Source organism: Dysidea avara, chromosome 5 (assembly GCF_963678975.1).
Source record: "Dysidea avara chromosome 5, odDysAvar1.4, whole genome shotgun sequence".
In the NCBI taxonomy this organism is placed as follows: domain Eukaryota; kingdom Metazoa; phylum Porifera; class Demospongiae; order Dictyoceratida; family Dysideidae; genus Dysidea; species Dysidea avara.
The window spans coordinates 32871056-32892794 of record NC_089276.1 but is presented as its reverse complement, the minus strand read 5'-3'; the positions used below and the strand labels follow the sequence as shown (position 1 = coordinate 32892794).

At 39.0% G+C, this 21739-nt stretch overlaps 1 long non-coding RNA gene across 1 annotated transcript in view; it reads left to right on the top strand.

Annotated features, from left to right (window-relative positions):
* The window catches only part of LOC136255958 (uncharacterized), a 46847-nt gene that overhangs the window by 12617 nt on the left and 12491 nt on the right, over window positions 1–21739 (top strand). Inside the window, exon 2 of the long non-coding RNA XR_010701236.1 lies at window positions 21004–21069. This is a non-coding gene — a long non-coding RNA (uncharacterized lncRNA). The remainder of the gene's footprint in view (window positions 1–21003; window positions 21070–21739) is intronic.

Below are 21739 nucleotides of genomic sequence, written 5' to 3'. Positions count from 1 at the left end.
AAGTTGGAGATCTGTTGGATGGATTCCATTAATATCTATAATGTGAAGTAGAGGCTGCTGGACAGAGTGATCACGAGATCAGGCATTACCAGATGGGCTACTCCATGTGCAGGTTGTGGTTTGATAACTACTTGAAGTAGTAGCAAGACTCTGCAAAGATTGAAGATGATCGTAATAGTACAATAGCGTATAATAAGTACACAATCGCATTTTAGCGTAGTTGGAGATAGAATACACTGCAGAAACAGCAGTATGCATACACGTAGATGGCAGCTATAGACTAGCTAGTATCACAACACAGCCCATGCTTAGGATATTCTTTACACAACAAGCATATAAATGTATGTTATGCATAGCCCTATATGGGTTAAACATTGTTGCGTAGGAAAGAGGTTAAGACCACTTCCTCTGGGGGACCCACCCAGTTTACCTTGCCTAGGGCCCCAGAATTTCTAAGGCCGGCCCTGTATGTACTTGGACAAGGCCGGGACAAGGGTATGGTATAGCTATGATCACTTGGTTAGTTATGCAGTCATGGTTGTTGCTGCATAATAATTGCACGCTACAAAACAAAACCTATTTCATGATCAAATGCCCCACCATTGGAGCATTATTCTGCATCAAATGGACATGCAATAAATTCCATATTATTCTCACAGCAGTGTAGCAATGATTTTTGGATTTTGGGGGCCAAATCGCTAAACCGCAGACGAAAAACCACACATGAAAACCTTCAGCATGCTCCCATTAATAGGATTCTTGGCTGCATGACACACAATCGTGTGTCTTGACTTTATTGTAGCAATGAAACATAAAATGTGTAGTGTAATATTCTGTGTTCCAATCCAGTCTCTGTATATATAATTGATATCACTGTACCTAAACTTCAATAAATACTAGGGATGCAACAATGCAGGTAAATACCATATTGTGTATTGTCTTAAAAAATATTGCTGTATTGCAATATTTGAATTAGGGTCTTTGGTGATGTTAAAGTGCTATATTTGTGTAAATAACTAATGGATTTCGGCTTCATAAGATACAGCAGATAGCATCAGTGTCATGTGGTATATACCCACTAGGGATGCGACGATTATGCCATCATAATTTTGGGCATAATAGGTATGTGTGAAAATCAGGAATTATGGTAGCATTTTGTGGTGATTTTATAGTAGGAAAATCTACAGATTGCATAATTTCGTTCAAAAAGATTGAGATACTCTAATAGAACAGTCAGAAACTCTAATAGAACAGTCACTGAATATTATTTACTCTAATAAGGCAGTCACATTGAAATACTCTAATACAGCAACCAGCTAAAGAATTCAAGACTATTTGAAGCTTAAACATCAATGAAAGTCATCTGATACAGCATTAAACTGGCATTGTTAGCCAATTATGGTGGCATAATTTTGGGAATAATGGGAAATTCTCAAAAGCATAATAGGTGATTTTTTGAGTACTGCTCAAAAGCGTAATGCTCAATTTTTGGAGTATAATAGCCTCATACCTAATACCCACCAGTCAAAAGGTGCTTATAATGGCCAACAGTTATTAAATAGGTATTACAGTACAAGTACAGTAGGTAGTAGTACTACAACCAGCACTGTTTGTTTAGAATATGTGGCTTTTAAAACATCAATAATTACATTCTGGTGGCTTTGATACCTGCCCTTCAGGAGGGTGGCAGCTGAATAGGCTAATTATCCACAAGCCACAGCTCATTACAACCCTGCAGCAATATTATGCAATATATCGATATGTTTCATCACACATATTGTATTGTATATAATTTATTGTGATAGAAAATATTGCAATATATGTGACAGAATTTTGGAAAACCATCGATATACGCACAACAGTACTTTTGTAATAAAACACATTTAAAAACTACGGGTAAAAACGCAAGCTCCAGAAAAAAAATTATGCAAGTTTTTATTGCCTCGCTGGTGGGCGAATTAAGCCGCCAATGGATAAATCCTGGGCATCATTATGTTCGCCTGTCCATAGGGAGTGCAAAAATCTTTGTTTCATCTCCATACACGAAAAGATTCAAAAGTTACAGACGTTTGTTTACATTGCGGTGACGAAAGAATTTACCGACGATCGTTTTTCAGTGAATTTGCCTTCCTTCTCGAACAAAGAAGCATGCCTGGGGAAAAAACTATACCTTGGTGGATGCACAAATTCATGGCGAACACAATGAGCCAAGATTCAATTCCGTACTTCGTTGTATCAGTAAGTCATGATGGTTTATGTAAGCGCCTGTAGATTCTTTTCTCAATAGCTTCTGTACATATCAAATTATTTGCTCGTCTGGCTGTCTAGTGCTGTATTTCCAACGCTGCTTAACTTAGGAAGCTGAAACTTGGCTAGTCCATTCCTCTGTCCCTGTAGAAAACAAAGAACAAATAAAATGCATTTTGAAAATTGTGCGGATATCGACGGTTTTCTAAAATTAGGTCACATATTATATTGATATATCGATATATTGTTGCACTCCCTAATAATACCATACTGTATTTTAGAGTTCATGGACTTTCTCACAAAAAATTAGAAACCAGCCTTACAACAACTTCATGGTACCATATAGTAAAAAACTTTGGTGGTAAAAAAGTGTGATGAAGCCCCACTGTTGAAAAAATTGGCAGAAAAAACTTTGGCAATTGAAATAATATTCGTCAAAGTTATTACTGTACGGTACATAAGGATAATGACAAGGTGTCAACTCAACAGTTAAGTAGTGTAATAGGTAGCTAGAGTTGTGCGTTGTTATTGTAGCAGTACTTTTGTAGCTACTGATCTATTGACGTGCTAGCAAATGCGTGCTTCGCTTAGTCTGGCACGGCCACCCCTTCGCAAACAGGAAGGCGAAGGGGTGGCCGTGCCAGACTATGCTTCACTATCTCCTGCGATGACTGTTTTTATTTTTTCAGTGAACTCCAGTAGCAGAGGTTATCATGTATATCAAAGTATTTGGCTAAATCCATCGCGAGACTATGAACTAGCTGACTTGCGAATGAGAAGCCGGTTGGAAATGCTATCCCAAGGGAGTGCTCAGTAACAACTGTGGGACACAAGATCTCCAAAGTCAGCTCGATCTTTATTGCATGGTGGTTCGAACTGACCTTCATCTCAAGTTCTAGTTTAATACTCAATGTGCTCATCTAAAATAAATATAGTTTAAGTTATTAAACACAGTTAATGATTGTGAAGCGTAGGCCGTGTAAGTATCCAAAATATTAGCATGCAACAGTGGGCTTTAATAAGAACAACGCATGTGCAGCATCGTGAGCAGAACACGCTGGCAGTAATTCATACCGTCGTCCTTAAGAAGCTCGACTGCTGGATTGAGCATGCGAGGAGTTTTGTCACGCCAGGAGAAGGACCGCCTCAAGAAACATGTTTTTCCAGACAGGACGACAACGTGACAAGATGTGACATTGCAATACTAGTAGCCGCCGTCAGGGTCGTTTCTAGAACTGAGTCACTTACCTCAGCCCACACACGGTATCACTGTCACCTGGGACAGTTCCATCACCGCTGGACTCAACATCAGGAACTACAGCTCCATCTCATACCATAGCCAGTCCACCGGACGTCACCTAATCAACACAAAATGCAAGGAGATTATGTGGTGGGCATCAATCAGAATATTCGCAGGAATTTGAATGCCCGACTATCGCAAAACGGTCTCAGATGAGATGCTGCATCGGGTAAGCAACAGTATAACACATACTAGTATAAGCTTACAACACTGTTCCCACACACCCTGTATATATGCATGTAATGAGTAGAGATGTACCGATACATATTGTATCGGTGGCCAATATGGAGATTTCTGCCAATATCGGTTGGTCTCAATATAGCCACCAAAACCGATATGATAATTATATCAAAATAGTCTTTGCCATGGTAAAGTCACATTTTACCCTCTGTTATACAGCAGACAAGGCTGGGGAAATAGCAGTTTTCTATATCCTTGAAAAGAAGCACTACACTGCGAGAAGCCATAGAAATACATGCTTAACAAACATTCATTGTTACAATACTTACCAACAAATGATCATAGTGGAAAGTTATAAAAAAGCAACCATGGGATGAATAAACTAGAAACACAGCTTGATACAGCCAGCCATCATTACAAGCCATTAAAAATGCAGACTCATCTTGGTGGGAGCATGCATTAAAATATTTTGTGGGTGCCTCACTGTCTGGGTTGTTAATTGAGGCCACACCACCATGGGCAATCAAGCATTTTCAGTGATTGTTAGCACTTGGAACTGCCTACTAAGTGTATCTTATGCAAGTTAAAGTTTCCCAGTTTCTTCTAACCTAAATGTATAGCTACACTTTATTATAATATTATTGCATTGGTATCGGTGTTCTGACTCGGTATATCACTTTATATCAGATCAGTTCAGAAATTTCTCTATTGGTACACCTCTAGTAATGTGTGAAATAATAAGAGTTGCTTTGTATACTAGATATTGCCACCATCAAAATGTCGGCACATTGCATGATCTAAATTAAATAAATAACCTTGATGCTTGGGGGGTAGATCACAATTTATATAATATATATCATGACCTACCTATGGCCTCTATTGTAAAGAGTTTGGGACAGAGACACTTCTCTGCTCTAAACTCTTTCATTACCCAAGCATCAATAAACCAAAAGTACTTCCTACTTTGGCCCCGCTGGAATTACATAACCTGCCTAGGCCATATACCATGGCAGATGAGGCCCCTAGCACTTACCAAACCCCCTCCTCAATCAATGGATTGCTGGAGGTGAAGAATGAAGGTCTGAGGAACAGACCATGTAAGTAGGTGAGTGGTAGCGTAACTAAACATTAAATAAAAAGTTTAAGTTATTAAACACAATTAATGTTGTTAAGTGTAGGCCGTGCAAGTATCCAAAATATTAGCATGCAACAGTGGGCTCTAATAAGAACAACGCATGCACAGCATCGTGAGCAGAACACGCTGGCAGTAATTCATACCTGTTGTAAGAAATCTTCCCACCCTGTCCCTACCCACTGAACAGTTCACAAACTTCACTATACACAGGTGCTCTATGTTAATTGGCATTGTATGCCAGTAGGTAGAGGTGTACCGATATGGGTTTTTGGCATGTCCCGATATCCGATATTGATGCCACCAAAAGAAGCCGATAACCGATAGTTGATCCGATATTTGCATTATAGTTAAAAGTGTACATTTACCTACCCTACAACAACATGTGCATGTATTCATTGCTGTACTCTGCCTGTGGTGATATCCAGCTTGGGTTTCTATTGTGCAATCCAGACAATTAGGCACCCACAAACATTTTTACGTATACTCCCATGAAGCTTTAAACGGATATTTCTGCATTACTCCGCATTCTAATGGCTTGTGAGAAAGCTGGTACAGCAAGTTTCCTTGGTTATCTGTGACCCTTCTTTTTATTACAAGGTACTCTATAACTGCTTCATTTGTAAAGACTGCGATAAGCTTTCCAGTAACAAATACTAGAATCACATGTATTTATATGGCCTCTCGTAACGTAGCCCTTGTTTCAGAGTGAACAATAGGCCACTGGCACTAAAGAGCCACATGGATAATGTAGAAATAATCCGTTTATGTACAGACTATTGCTACTGTATAAAAATCGGTAGCGATATCGGTCCTCCTGCTGTCCTGCACCGGATACCGATATTGGTAAAAATTACCATATCGATGGCCGATATTTTAGCCGATCCGATTATTGGTACAGTAGGTAACAATTATAGTTAGTACTGCACTGTCACTAGTGGTACTTATGTACATCTGTAGTGTAAGCAGTGGACAATGTTGTTGTTGTACTCTGTACTTCACTGTGCCTGCATTCAATTACTCAGAAACATTCACATGAAAGACTATTCGCTAGGGACCCGCCGATTATGCTGTCATAATTATGAGCATAATAGATGCCTGAAAGCATTGAGCATAATGCTAGCATAATAGGAAGAATATTTCAGCCATACTACAAATCCTTGATGGTCAAACTACATATCACAGAAAAAAGGTCGATATACTCTAATAGAACAGTCAATAACTCTAATTGAACAACCAGGCACCTGACTGTTCTATTAGAGTATATCGATCTTTTCTGTCACATGCAGTTTCGAAGAGCAAAGATGTGCTTTAGCCACTTATTATGTGCCCATAACTGCAAATTTATTAGCAAAACATGGGAAATGGGGCATAAAACTTGAGCATAATTTGAGCACAATAAGTAAAATTTTGAGTAGTGCAGCATAGCATAATAGGTAAAATTTTGAGCATAATGGGTGGGTGCCTACTATTCGCTATTATATGCATTTTGTTGTGAGTTCTTCAGCTGCAGGTCTGACTGGATTCCTTCACTGTGCCAGCTGCTACCACAAGTAGAGATTGCTATTGAGGGATGCTCACAGTTTAAATCTTTGTCAGGAGAGATGCTCTTTTATCCTGCCTGCAGTCACAGACAGGCCCTCTAGTTTAGAGTGCCATCAGGAAATTGGGTTGCTAACAGCTGCTTGCCTCTCCCATCTAGATCAGTATCAGGAGATGCCTCCCCATCCTAATTGCTAACTAGAGACACTCTCTCAACCAGATCACTAGCTGAAGACACTCTCCCATCCAGATTAGTATTAGGAGATGCTCTCCCATTCGAATCACTATCAAGAGACGCTCTCCCAAATACCAGATGACACTTTCTGTCATGAACACTATCAAACATGACCCAGCTATAGAGTACCAACCAGCTAACCACCATAGAGGGACCACAGTACTACTATCAACTGTTGATGCTATTTCAGACGGTGCCACTCTCAACAGTGGATATTGACAACTCTGAGAACAACGGTCACACCCTGACCATTGTATCACCTGCGCACAGGTGTTGATGCTGTCACAATCTGGCTAAAGCCATCTGACACAAATTAATGTTGCAAAAAGCTGCTTGCCTCTCCCTTCCAGATCAGTATCAGGAGATGCCTCCCCATCCAAATTGCTAACTAGAGACGTCCTCTCAACCAGATCACTAGCTGAAGACGCTCTCCCATCCAGATCAGTATTAGGAGACGCTCTCCCATTCAAATTGCTAACTAGAGATGCTCACCCAACCGGATTGCTAGCTGGAGATGCTCTCCCATCCAGATAATTATCAGGAGACACTCTCCCATCTACCAGAAGACGTTTTCTGTCATGAACACTATCAAACATGACCCAGCTATAGAGTACCAACCAGCTAACCACCATAGAGGGACCACAGTGCTACTATCAAATGTTGATGCTATATCAGACAGTGCCACTCTCAACAGTGGATATTGACAACTCTGAGAACAATGGTCACGCCCTGACCATTGTATCACCTGCGCACAGGTGTTGATGCTGTTACAATCTGGCTAAAGCCACGTGACAAATTAGTGGTGACCCGCAGGTCAACACATCACCTACTGCTGCTATAAGCAGTTCGTCCATTCTCCTTAGAGGAGTCTGAGACAGCAAGGGGCCTCACTTAGGATATCTGCCTTATCCACTAGGTTCTCCTGTTTGCCTCTATTGTAAAGCGTTTGGGACAGAGATGCTTCTCTGCTCTAAACTCTTTCATTACCCAAGCATCAATAAACCAAAAGTACTCCTACTTTGGCCCCGCTGGAATTACATAACCTGCCTAGGCCATATACCATGGCAGATGAGGCCCCTAGTACTTACCAAACCCCTCCTCAATCAATGGATTGCTGGAGGTGAAGAATGAAGATCCGAGGAACAGACCACGTAAATAGGTGAGTGGTAGCACAACTAAACATTAATTGGCAAAAAAACTTTGGCGAATTGAACGCTATTCGCCAAATTCGCCAAAGCTTTTTACTATATGGTATATTGGTAGTATTGTTGGTTAGGTATAACCAAGCCCAAAAGTGTACGACCTGAAATGCTTCCAATAGGTTACTACAAAATAATTTATTCTGTAGAATTTCTATATACTATCTGACTGCCCAACTGACTGCCTGGCTGATGTCTTCAGACAAGCATTATTCAATAACGGCTAAGGCTGTCAGTTTGATTTTTCACTGTTTGACATCTCTTCAACCCAACAGATGCTTTTGGCATACCACAGTACATACGATCCATGGGCTTACCTGTGTTCTCCTTTGTGTTCCATTGATCTTTGCTGACAGCTGACAGCGCAAGGTGTCAAATCATGGTAGCATATAATGGCTTCCCTAGTTTTGTACTAGAAGTCACCATATTTTTTGTAGTGGCTAGATTGATTGCAGAGGTGGTTCTCGAACTATTCTTCATTTGTAAGCTGTGTAACTAACTGAACACAGCTGAAAACTAAGCATAATGACTACTTTATATTTAAGATGGTAATATAACATACCGTATGATAGTACTGTATGTTACAACTAGGGATCGTGAAGGTTTGGGCTTTTGTGGCTAAAAAATGTCACCCCAAAGTCATCCTCACAGTAACTTGGTACCTTGGCAGCAGTGATTAGGTATAAACAAGGCCAAAAGTGCCTTCAGTACGACGTGAAACACTTCCAAAAGTTGCTATATTTTAATATAAAATATACAGTAGAATTTTCTACTGACTGACTGATACCACAAGTGTAACTTGAAAACAGCTAAGGCTACAGGCTTGAATTTTTCACTGTTTGACATTGCTTCTAGCCGGCAGGTGTCGTTTGGCATACCACAGTACATACAATGCATGCTTCAAGGACTTATCTGTGTCCTCCTTTGTGTCCCATTTATCTTTGCGACAGCACAAGGTATGGATTCACAGTAGTGCCATGTAATTGCTTCCCTACATTTGTGGGGAATTGTTGGAGTTTTTTGTTGTGACTGGATTACAAAGTCCTTCTTGTGGTGTTCTTCATTTATAATGGCTGTGTAATGTGCTAACATGGCTGAAAACAAAATGTTAATGACCATTTCTACACTTCACTATTTCAGTAATTGCATAGATAGAGCAATCCCAAAAGTACCGTACCTTCAGTGTGAACTGAAACACTTCCAATAAGTTAAATCAGTGGAATTTTCTGCTGACTGACTAACTTCCTGATGCCCTCAGAGAAACATAGCTAAAAAATGGCTAAGGCTACAGACTTGATGTCCTCCTTCATGTCCCATTTATCTTTTCTAAAATTACTAGGTGTCAATTCATGGTAGCTACCGTGCATGATGGTCTTCCTACATTGAAATCATCTGTATTTTCTGTAGTGTGCTTCTTGTAATGTTCTTCACTTTTAACACTGTGTAATGAATGGGCTGAACATAGCTGAAAATAATTGCTACATACTTCACTTATTCAGTAATAGATAGTTGGGATGAGTTCAGACAAAAACAGGAAGTATAATGCTATTCTTTCTTTTGATGTGATACTCTCTAGTTCGCCAGTCATAATTATGTTACAGAAAAATAAACAATTGAAAGGAAAATTATGAATTTTAAGTTACAATTGGACAATTAGTGGACAATTACATTAATCCCCAATTCGGTATAATAATTAAATGTGTACTAGTGTATCTGTATCAGTGTTCCGCGGAAACCCCTTTAAAAAATGATTATGCAATATTTCAGTATTTTAATTAATTATTGTAGCATGCACCTATAATTAGCAATGTGTATGCTCAGCAATCCGTAAATAGACTCTGTAAATATTTATTTTAGGGAGAATTTCACACTAAAATTGTTGCCAAATGCAGTCTCAGAGCATCTAAGTTTCAAAAATTTCCTGGGGGGCATCCACCAGCATGTATAATATATGCATGCAAACATGTATGCATGCTTTGCATGCATGGTGAAGCACACTTGCCCATGTCAGTGTATATGTATTAGTTGTAACACGAGCATGAGGGTTTTGCCTAATATGTATTCCTGAGGGCTGCAGGCCTGAGGGCAGAGGGCATACATATCAGGTAGGTCTGTGCCTATTATGCCAGCATAATCTTGACAATAATAGGTCACCAATCTCGTGAGAATAATTCCAGAATTATAGGATGGTTACAGGCATAATTTTAGAATAATCGGATGACCACGGAAATAATCGGTGGAATTAGGGGGCGTGTTTCTTCTTGATTACCTAGAAGAAAGAGTTAAGCTACTACAAATGATATAAAGCTGACAGGAGTGCTGGCTGAAAGGAGCTGAAAAGCCTCTAAAAGTCGATATACTCTATTAGAACGCTTAAATACTCTAATAGAACAGTCAGATCGTTTCATGATAACAATCTGCAGCCAGCATCAGGGATTTAACTGCATGATTATCTGCAATTCTGAAACTTGTACATCTTATACCAGTGTATCTTTTTTAAGTCTTTGAGCACTTATATCTACCTAACTTAGTAGCTATACATGTAGTAGTTACAGCATATTATGGTAATACACTAATAATTAAACACACTTGAATTATTACTGTAGATGGCTATTCTAAGCCTGCTGTAACTATTAAGGATAGAAAAATGATGGGTAAAGTGGAATGCTTCATATATGGCTATTAATAATTCGGACAAAACTACTTATAGAAGCATCTTGAAAACTAAGCGACTATAGCCACAGATATATTATACTGAATGAGAATAATTATGGAATAATAGGCTGGATACAAGAATAACAAAAAGAATAATAGGAGAATTTTTTGGGAAATTCTGGAAAGAATAATAGGTAAAATTTTGAGCATAATAGGCTCAGGCCTAATATCAGGCAAAGCCCAAATGCCCCATGTTACAGCTAATATGTAACACTTATTAGGCTGATAGCCTATACAGGGCAATCAGTCACCCAAGCCAATACGAGTGCAGCCACTGGATGTATTATAATATTATCATGCATACCTAAAATTTTTGATTATGGGTTAGCAGCTAGTACATTCTGGTTGAGCTTGGTTATGATAAACAGACATATCCAAGAGATAATCAAGACACACGGTAGTGTGTCGTGCGGCCCAAGAAGCCGGCGCGCCACACCCATGAGTATATTGACAGGAAGAACGAAAACGTCATTTTCACACCTTTGTATCTCAGTGATCACTTATCCGATTGGAACCAAATTTGCTACACAGTTGCCCGCCAGCCAGGGGAGTGTACATTCCAAATTTGAAGGAAATCGCTCCAGCCATTTCCGAGATACGAGCTGCCAAAGTTTCGTGTTTTTTTTTCTTTGTTTTTTCGCACACTTGCAAAAATTGCTATAGCAAGCAAACGCGTACTCCGATCGCCATGAAATTTGGCACACAGAAAGGGAGTCCAACGGCGAATCCTAGCATCAAAGTTGGTACAAATCCGATGAATGGTTTAGGAGTTATGACCGATTATTCGCGTAAAACAAGATCGATTTGTTGTCACGCCTACAGGGTAAACCGCTTCATGGAATGAGTTGAAAATTGCTATGTAGATGGAGTAACCATCGTAGGAGTGCCTTTTGGTGGTTTGAAAGGAATCGAGATAAAGACCATGGAGATATGACACAAAACCCAACCTGTGTCACAATTACGCGATCGATTTTTACGAATAAAAAAGTATTAGTTTTCACGCCTACTAGGCAAACCGCTTAGAGCAATGAGCTGAAAATCGGTGTATAGCTGGAATAATCTTCATAGAAAGTCCTTGCAGTAGTACAGAACAATTGCATTACAAACCAATGAGTTATGATTCTAAAGCCAACTCCGTGTAGCAAATGCGAGATCGAGATACTCTAATAGAACAGTCACCCTAATAGAGCATTCAGCTAATTTATTTACTCCATTATAGAATTTTATTACATCACAAGTTATTCTGTAGGGAGTTCAGCTGCAAACAGTTAATCTTATAGACAGTTCAGCAAGAAGCAAGTCACCATGTGGAGAGTTAAGCAAATATATCACTATAGAGATTCAGAACATTACAAGTCACACTGAAGAAAGTTCAGCTATAAACAAGTCATGCACCCTGTAGAGAATTCAGCTACAATTAAGTCACTCTCTAGAGAATTCAGTTACACAGAATTCAGCTACACACAAGTCACTGTGGAGAGAGTTCAGCTACAAACAAATTAACCTGTAGAGAGATCAGCTACAAATAAAACACTTTGCAGAGTGTTCAGCTACAACAAATCAACCTTTAGAGCGATCAGCAATGAACAAATCAACACAAATCTACCTGTAGAGAGATAAGCTAGAAACAAATCACCCTGTAGAGAGTTCAGCTACAAAAAATCACCCTGTAGAGACATCAACTAGAAACTAGACACAATGTAAGGAGTTCAGCTACAAGCAATCACCCTGTAGAGAGTTCAGCTAAAACAAATCAACCTGCAGAGAGATCAGCTACAAAAAAATCACCTTATAGAGAGTTCAGCTACAAACAAATTACCCTGTAGAGAGATCGGCTACAAACAAATCAACCTGCAGAGAGATCAACTACACACAAATCAACTTGTAGAGAGATCAGCTACAAACAAATCACCCTGTAGAGAGATCAGCTAGAAACTAGACACAATGTAAGGAGTTCAGCTACAAGCAAATCACCCTGTAGAGAGATCGGCTACAAACAAATCAACCTGCAGAGAGATCAACTACACACAAATCAACTTGTGGAGAGATCAGTTACGAACAAATCACCCTGTAGAGAGATCAGCTAGAAACTAGACACAATGTAAGGAGTTCAGCTACAAGCAAATCACCCTGTAGAGAGTTCAGCTACAAACAAACCAACCTGTAGAGCGATCAGCTAGAAACAAATCACCCTGAAGAGAGGTCAGCTACAAAAAATCACCCTGTAGAGATATTAGCTAGAAACAAATCACCCTGAAGAGAGGTCAGCTACAAAAAATCATCTTGTAGAGAGATCAACTACAAAAAAAACACTTTGCAGAGAGTTCAGCTACAAACAAATCAAACTTTAGAGCAATCAGCAACAAACAAATCAACCTGTAGAGAGATCATCTAGAAACAAATCAACCTGCAGAGAGATCAGCTACAAACAAATCAGCTTGTAGAGAGATCAGCTAGAAACTAGACACAATGTAAGCAGTTCAGCTACAAGCAAATCACCCTTTAGTGAGTTCAGCTACAAACAAATCAACCTGCAGTGAGATCACCCACAAAAATGCACCTTGTACAGAGTTCAGTTACAAACAAATTACCCTGTAGAGAGATCAGGTAAAAGAATTCACCTTGTAGAGAGTTCAACAACAAAGAAACCACCATGTAGAGAGTTCAGCTGCAAACAAATCACCCAGTAGAAAGATCAACTAGAAGAAGTCACCTTGTAAAGAGTTCATCTACAAAGAAACCATCGTGTACAGATTTCAGCTACAAAGAAACCACCATGTAGAGTGTTTAGCTGCAAAAAATCACCTATAGAGAGTTCAGCTAGAAACAAATCACCCTGTAGAGTGATCAGCTAGAAGAGGTCACCTTGTAGAGAGTTCAGCTACAAAAAACCACCACATAAAGAGTTCAGCTGCAAATAAATCACTTGTAGAGAGTTCAGCTACAAATAAATCCCCCTGTAGAGGGATCAGCTAGAAGAAGTCACCTTGTAGAGAGTTCAGCTACAAAGAAACCATCATGTAGAGAGTTCAGTTACAATTAAATCACCCTGTAGAGAGATCAGCTAGAAGAAGTTACCTTGTAGATAGTTCAGCTACAAACAATTCACCCTGTAGAAAGATCAGCTAGAAAAAGTCACCTTGTAGAGTGTTCATTTACAAAGAAACCATCATGTAGAGAGTTCAGCTGCAAACAAATCACTCTGTAGAGAGTTCAGCTACATAGAAACCGCCATGTAGAGAGTTCAGCCTCAAACAAACCACCTTGTAGAGAATTCAACTACAACAAATCACCCTGTAGAGAAGAAGTTACCTTGTAGAGAGTTCAGCTACAAAGAAACCATCATGTAGGGAGTTCAACTACAAAGAAACTACCATGTAGAGAGTTTAGCTGCAAACAAATCACCTGTAGAGAGTTCAGCTGGAAACAAATCACCCCGTAGAGAGATCAGCTGGACGAAGTCCACTTGTAGAGAGTTCAGCTACAAAGAAACCATCATGTAGAGAGTTCAGCTACAAAAAAATCACCCTGTAGAGAGTTCAGCTAGACGAAGTCACCTTATAGAGAGTTCAACTACAAAGAAACCATCATGTAGAGAGTTTAGCTGCAAACAAATCACCCTGTAGAGAAACCAGCTAGAAGAGGTCACCTTGTAGAGAGTTCAGCTACAAAGAAACCATCCTGTATATAGTTCAGCTACATTTCAAGTCACCCAGTAGAGAGATCAACTGCAAAAAAAAATGTCCTGTGGGGAATAATGGGCATGTAGTAAATATATGTATATAATTTGTATAATTACTAATAAAATTAAAAATAATTGAAGTATTACAAATCTTCTTTAAGTTCTTTTCTTCTTCCTGTGGTAAAGAAAAAAACACATGGGTTAAAAAAGCCCCAAAGCCAGCCATAGGCTGGCTTTGCAGTATACAAATACAAAAAAAAGTGATATCTAATCAAAAACAGCCAAGCTGTAAAAAAAGGTGTGGCCCCCAAAAAGGCCATGGTGAAAAAAGATGTGAAAGCCAAGGTGGCGGCCAAGAAATGGCTGTGATGGTAGGTTAATGGTTACATTTTAATAACGACAATTCAGGTGAATTTTGTGCCACTTGGTCTTGGCACCAAATTCACCTGAATTGTCGTTATTAAAATGTAACCATTAACCTACCATCACAGCCATTTCTTGGCCGCCACCTTGGATTTCACATCTTTTTTCACCATGGCCTTTTTGGGGGCCGCACCTTTTTTTACAGCTTGGCTGTTTTTGATTAGATAATAATATAACGGAGAATTTAGGTTACGCGAGTTTATTGTTTTAATCAGTGCTATTGAATTGTTTATGGAAAAAGTACAGAGTTCACTTAATTCCTAGACAGGTAAGCTTGCTTGTAGAATGGTTACTCCGTGCAGAGTGGTAGCTTCATGTTGGGGGCGTGTCTGTATTCGAAAATGTGCAGAAACAATCAATGAATAAGCTATAGTGCTAGTTTTAACCTTAGCTCAAGGTTTTTCAACTAATAGGATAGCAAGGATAACAAACGCTCTCCGTCTGAGTGATTTTCATGGCAAAATTCAAGTCATGCATCCTAATCACGTGAATCCCCACAATCAATTTCAGCCTCGACATCTATATAATCACTACCCAATTGTAGCCCGGTCTACATACGAAATGTAGCCCGGGTAAGTGTTACATGTCCACCTTCTAAACTAGCTTATAAATTCCTAGATCTGCCACTGTGTATGTGTAGGCGACCTTCCTTGTTTTACTATCATACAGTATGGGGTAGTACTGTATATTAGGGATCATGGAGATTGGGTTTTTGTGGCCAAAAATATCACCCAAAAACCAACTTCACAATACCATCCCGGCACCTTGGCATTATTGGTTAGGTACAAACAAACCCAAAAGTGCCTTCAGTGCAATCCTAAACATTTCCATTAGATTGTTATGAAATTTAAAAAATTTCAATAGAATTTTCTACTGATTAACTGCCTGCCTAATTCCTTCAAGTAAGCATAGCTCAATAACAGCTAAGGCTACGGACTTGATGTTTCACTGTTCCAGTGCTCAATATAATGCCTCTTACTTGATCTGTAAAAATGACATACCAACATGCAACATGGTCGGCCACCGGTGCATGACAGTAACAGTCTACATACAGAGTGTATTTTAAATGCTGTAATAATGTCAGGCCATTTTTAATTTGGTTGGTCATTATGACTTTTGGGTCACTGTATTTTGAGCTCCGCTGTTCGATGTTTCTTTGTCAAAGATGTACCTTTTGGCGTACTGCATTATGTACAGTCCTTCTTTGTGTCCCATTTCTTTTTGCTGACAGCTCAAGGTGTCAATTCGCGGTAGCATGATGCATGGCTTCCCTATGTTTGTAAATGGGAATTGTCCGTATTTTCCGTGGTGGTTGGATTGATCGCAGAGGCACTTCTAATACGTTTTTCATTCGTAACTCTGTGTAACGGGCTGAAAGTAGGTGAAAGCAACCACTTTACTTGCAAGGCAGTAATTGATAGTTGAGGCACGCAAATTGTCTGTTTTATTCGTGCTGACTACAGATATGCTTTTCCTACTTGTAGTGCTGGATAATGGTCTGAACATAGCTGAAGGCGAAGCATAATGGACACGCCAATTTCAAGTCAGTAATTGATAACCAGGGGGTGCATTCAGACAAAAACTATCTCTAGCACCATCCTTCTTTTGATGCGGTATGTGCGGGTTCACAAGTCATGATAATGTTACAAAAAATGTAAACAATCAAGTACAAGAAAAATTAGAAATTTTAAATTTGATTAAGGATCACAGAAAAAAGTTTGGAAAAAAGGGAGGTCACCTACACCTACAGATATACTAGTGAGTTGTTTCCCAATCTTTTTTCTATGATCCCTAATCAAACTTTAAATTCCTATTTTTTTCTTGCACTTGTTTTTATGGCTGCAGTCCCTATTTTAATTAAAATTTTCCTTCTGCTTGTCAAAATCAAGACACACGGTGGTGTGTCGTGTGGCCCAAGAAGCCAGCGCGCCACACCGTGAGTATATTAACAGGAAGAAAGAAACACAATTTTCACACCTATGTAACTCTGTGATCCCTAATCCGATTGGAACCAAATTTGCTAGAGAAGTGCGGCCAGTTAGGGGAGTCTACATACCAAATCTGAAGAAAATCTCTCCAGCCATTTCCAAGATACAAGTAAACAAAATTTCATTTTAATTTCTTCGTTTTTTTCTTCTTCATCTTCATTTCGCACACTTCGCAAAGTCCACCATAAAACACGAATGCGTGTTCGGATCGGGCTGAAATGTGGTACACGTAAAGGGCTCATTAAGGCGGATCTCAGTACCAACTTTGGTAGGAATCCAATGAACATTCACGGAGTTATGACCGATAATTTGCGTAAAATAAGGTTGAAGGTCTGTCACGCCTACAGGGTAAACCCCTTGGAGGAGTCAGCTGCAAATTTATATGTAGATGGAATAACCATCGTAGAAGTGCCTTTTTGCAGTTTGAAAGGAATCAGGATAAAGACCATGGAGATATGACACAAAATCCAACCTGTGTCAAAATTACGCAATCGATTTTTATGAATAAAAAAAACTATTAGTTTTCATGTCTACCAGGCAAACCGTTTAGAGCAATGAGCTGAAAATCAGTATATAGTTGTAATAATCATCATAGAAAGTCCTTGCAGTAGTACAGAAGAATCAGGTTACAAACCACTGAGTTATGATTCAAAAGGAAACTACATGTAGCAAACGCGAGATCAAGATACTCTAATAGAACAGTCACCCTAATAGAGCATTCAGCTACTTTTATAATTTTGTCAATTATATTACATTACAAGTTATTCTGTATGGAATTCAGCTAGAAACAAGTCACCCTGTAGTCAAATCAGCTAGAAGAAGGTACCTAGTAGAGAGTTCAGCTACAAAGAAACCATGATGTAGAGAGTTCAGCTGCAAACAAATCATCCTGTAGAGAGTTCAGCTACAAAAAGATCACCCTGTAGAGAGTTCAGCTAAAAGAAATCACGTCGTAGAGAGTTCAGCTACTAAGAAACCACCATGTAGAGAGTTCAGTTGTAAACAAATCACCCTGTCGAGAATTCAGCTACAAACAAATTTCCCTGTAGAGAGATCAGCTAGAAGAAGTTACCTTGTAGAGAGTTCAGTTACAAAGAAACCATCATGTAGAGAGTTCAGCTGCAAATAAATCACCCAGTACAAAGTTCAGCTATGAACAGATCACCCTGTAGAGAGTTCAGTTAGAAACAAGTTATCCTGTAGAGAGATCAGGTAGAAGAAGTCACCTTGTAGAGAGTTCAGCTACAAAGAAACCACTATGTAAGAGAGTTCAGCTGCAAACAAATCACCTGTAGAGAGTTCAGCTAGAAACAAGTCACCCTGTAGAGAGATCAGCTAGAAACAAGTCACCCTGTAGTGAGTTCAGCTAAAAGAAGTTACATTGTTGAGAGTTCAGCTACAAAGAAACTATCATGTAGAGAGTTCAGCTGCAAACAAATCACCCTGTAGAGAATTCAGCTACAAACAAACCGCCTTGTAGAAAGATCAGCTAGAAGAAGTTACCTTGTAGAGAGTTCAGCTACAAACAAATCACCCTGTAGAGAGTTCAGTTAGAAACAATTCATCCTGTAGAGAGATCAGCTAGAAGGATCACCTTGTAGAGAGTTCAGCTACAAAGAAATCACTTTGCAGGTAGTTCAGCTACAGACAAGTCATCCTGTAGAGAGATCAGCTAGAAGCATCACCCTGTAGAGAGTTCAGCTACAAAAACAAATCACCCTTTAGAGAGATAAGCCAGACAAAGTAACCCTGTAGAGATATCAGTAAGAAACAAATCACCTTGTACAGAGTTCAGCTACAAACAAAATCACCCTGTAGAGAGTTCAGCTACATTTCAAGTCACCCAGTAGAGAGATCAGCTGCAAACAAGTTATCTATAGGAAATAACTGACATGTAATAAATGTGTGTATTTGTATCATACAGTACGATAGTACTGTATGGTAGGGACGACGAAGATGTGGGCGTGGTCTACGAAGATAAATCAAGCCAAAATCATCTTTGCAAACCCTTCATGGCCACTTGACAGTATTGGTCAAGTATAACCAAGCCCAAACATGCCTTCAGAACGACTAGAAGCATTTTCAATTAGGTGCTACGAAATTTAAAAAAAATTATTTTTGCGAATTTTCTACTGCCTCACTGCCTGCCTGCCTGCCTGCCTGCCTGCCTGCCTGCCTGCCTGCCTGCCTGCCTGCCTGCCTGCTGCGTTCAGTCAAGCGTAGCGGAAAATTAGCTACAGCTACAGCCTTACTTCTTTGGCGGAAATGCTTCGAATTTCATGGAGATGAAACTTTTAGTATTTTAAATGTCCTACAATGTATGCGCTATTGCTTACTGATTTTCCTTTGATCCTTCTTTATCGTGGCCATTGCTCAGCAGTAGGGCTTCCATATCAATAGGGCTTCCATAATCATTGTGAATACACGTGTTATCGCACCAAACGTTTAGAATACGTTTGTGATTTGACGTTTGGTTTATACAGGATCTATCATACGTCGTCGACAAGATACACGCGTAAGACATCTTGTTTAGTATTAGTGTGTTTGTTGTTTAGCAGCTAGGTTTAACTGCTTGCGTTTCTAAACGCATTTCTTTGCGACCAACACATTCTTCGCTATTACAGTATTAACACTTCTTTATGTATCCTTGCATGTGCTTACTATTGTCTACACAAGTCAGCAAAACCATATACATACATGATTGGTATAGTCAAATAACTATCTAAAGCTGTTAACACTATTAAGTGTAAAATGCATATACAAAACTTCTAATTCAGTGCATGAATAATAATGTATTAAGTGCATAATCTCATAGAAACCCTGCATATTATGTTTTGTCACAATTCCTTGTCAGTTGTCAGTCGCTCCAGCAGCATCGTCCTTATGTGCAACAATTACTTATTGTGTTCCACCATATTCCCACTACAATGATCAATGTGTACTGTATAGCTAACCTATGACAGGTACAAAGAAAGCATAACTTATTTGGTAACATCATTGTTAATAAAGTTATAGCTAACGAATGTGTAAAAGGTAGAGTAGGGCTTATCATACAGTACGATAGTAACTGTATAGTAGGGACCACAAAGGAGTAGGCGTGGCCCACAAAATAATATCACCCAAACATCAGCCTCAATTTTCCCTTACAACGATGAGGCAGTATTGGTGAGGTAAAACTAAACCCAAACAAGCTTTCAGATCGACCCGAAATGCTTTCAACAAGTTCTTGATTAAAATGCTGTGTAACGGGTTGAACATAGCTGACAACGAAGTGTAATGGCAACTTCACTTTTCACACGATAATTGATATAGCTGGGGCACGCGGTGCCTTTTCAGATGTGGTATGCGTGGGGTCACCAGCTATAATAAAATTATTTACAAAAAAAGTTAACAAACAAGTACACGAAAAAATTTGGAATTTTCAACTAGAGTAGGGACGACAGTACATTGATAAAAAGTACTGAAACAAGTGCATAGGGGTAGTGAACAATACTAAAAAACAGTTAAATAATAAGACGTGTTATATCCCTACTGTGCATAAGATGCCATAATGGAAATGCACAGTAGGGATATAACACGTCTTATTATTTAACTGTATTTTAGTATTGTTCACTACCTCTATGCACTTGTTTCAGTACTTTTTATCAATGTACTGTCGTCCCTACTCTAGTTGAAAATTCCAAATTTTTTCGTGTACTTGTTATATATATAATTTGTACATTTACTGATAAAATCTGAATTAGTTAAAGTATTTAAAATCTGCTTCATCTTGTTCTTCTTCCTGTGATAAAGAAAAAAAATAGGTTAAAAAGCCCTAAAGCCGGCCATAGTCCAGCTTTGGGGTATACAAATGCAAAAAGAAGTGAAAACTAATCCAAAACAGCCAAGCTATAAAAAAGAGTACGGCCCTCAGAAAGGCTATGGTGAAGAAAGATGTGAAATCCAAGGTGGCGGCCAAGAAATGGTTGTGATGGTAGGTTAATGGTAAAAATTTTAATAACGACAATTCTGGTGAATTTTGTGCCAAGACCAAGCAACACCAAATTCACCTGAATTGTTGATAGTAAAATTTTTATCATTAACCTACTATCACAGCCATTTCTTGGCCGCCACCTTGGATTTCACATCTTTTTTCACCATAGCCTTTTTGAGGGCTGCACTCTTTTTTTACAGCTTGGCTGTTTTGGATTAGATAAGTGTTAGCTGATCTATAGATATACTATGAATCATTGCATGGTGACAAGTTTGGATCTATTGGAAGCACTATGTAGTATCTTGTCTGTATAACCACCCTTCTCCAAACCTTTTTGGAGGGTGTACTTGTCTTATACATTATGATGTGTGGTTTTTTTACCTGTAGTTGTGCCAGCATCTGCAGCAAGAGTCTTAGTGGAGGGTGCAGTTGTGATAGACCAGATCAAAAACAGTAAGTGGTATGAAGTATTACTATTCAAAATGGACACCTCAAAGAGTAATCAAGGCATACTCTAGCATGTTGTGTAGCCCAAGAGGTTGGGGCATGCCATGCCAATGTGTTATTCAGTACAGTAGTACTGTATAGTAGGATCTTCCGAAAATGATACACACCCCAAATGATGCTTATAAAAGCCATCATCTTATGCTACTTCCCTAGCACAATGTCACACTCGCTCGCATGTGCAACTTTGCTCGAGGTTTTAAAAATCAAGAGTCCTTACTAATGCCAGATATAGCATAGAACCCTTACAGAAGATTGTTTTTAAAAATGCCTGATACCACCGGTCAGTCAGGTAGACAGATCAGTGGTGGATCAGAAATTTTCAGAGTTTAAGTAAGAGTGACAGATCTGGATGTTATTAACTGGGCAGTAGTGGTAGTCACTCAACAAGTGTGTAGAGCTGTGAAACTGGACAGAATATCATACGTAACTGGTTACTGGACAAATCATAACTGCCGGTTATCCAGTTAACTGAACTTAACAAAATTTTCTTTAATATTTATAATTTTTAAGCTACGTGCACCTTATAATTTATAGTTGATTATACAACAAATGTGATATCAATGTTGAAGAATGAAAGAGTTACCAAACCATACATTTTTTTAGTGAAGATATTAGG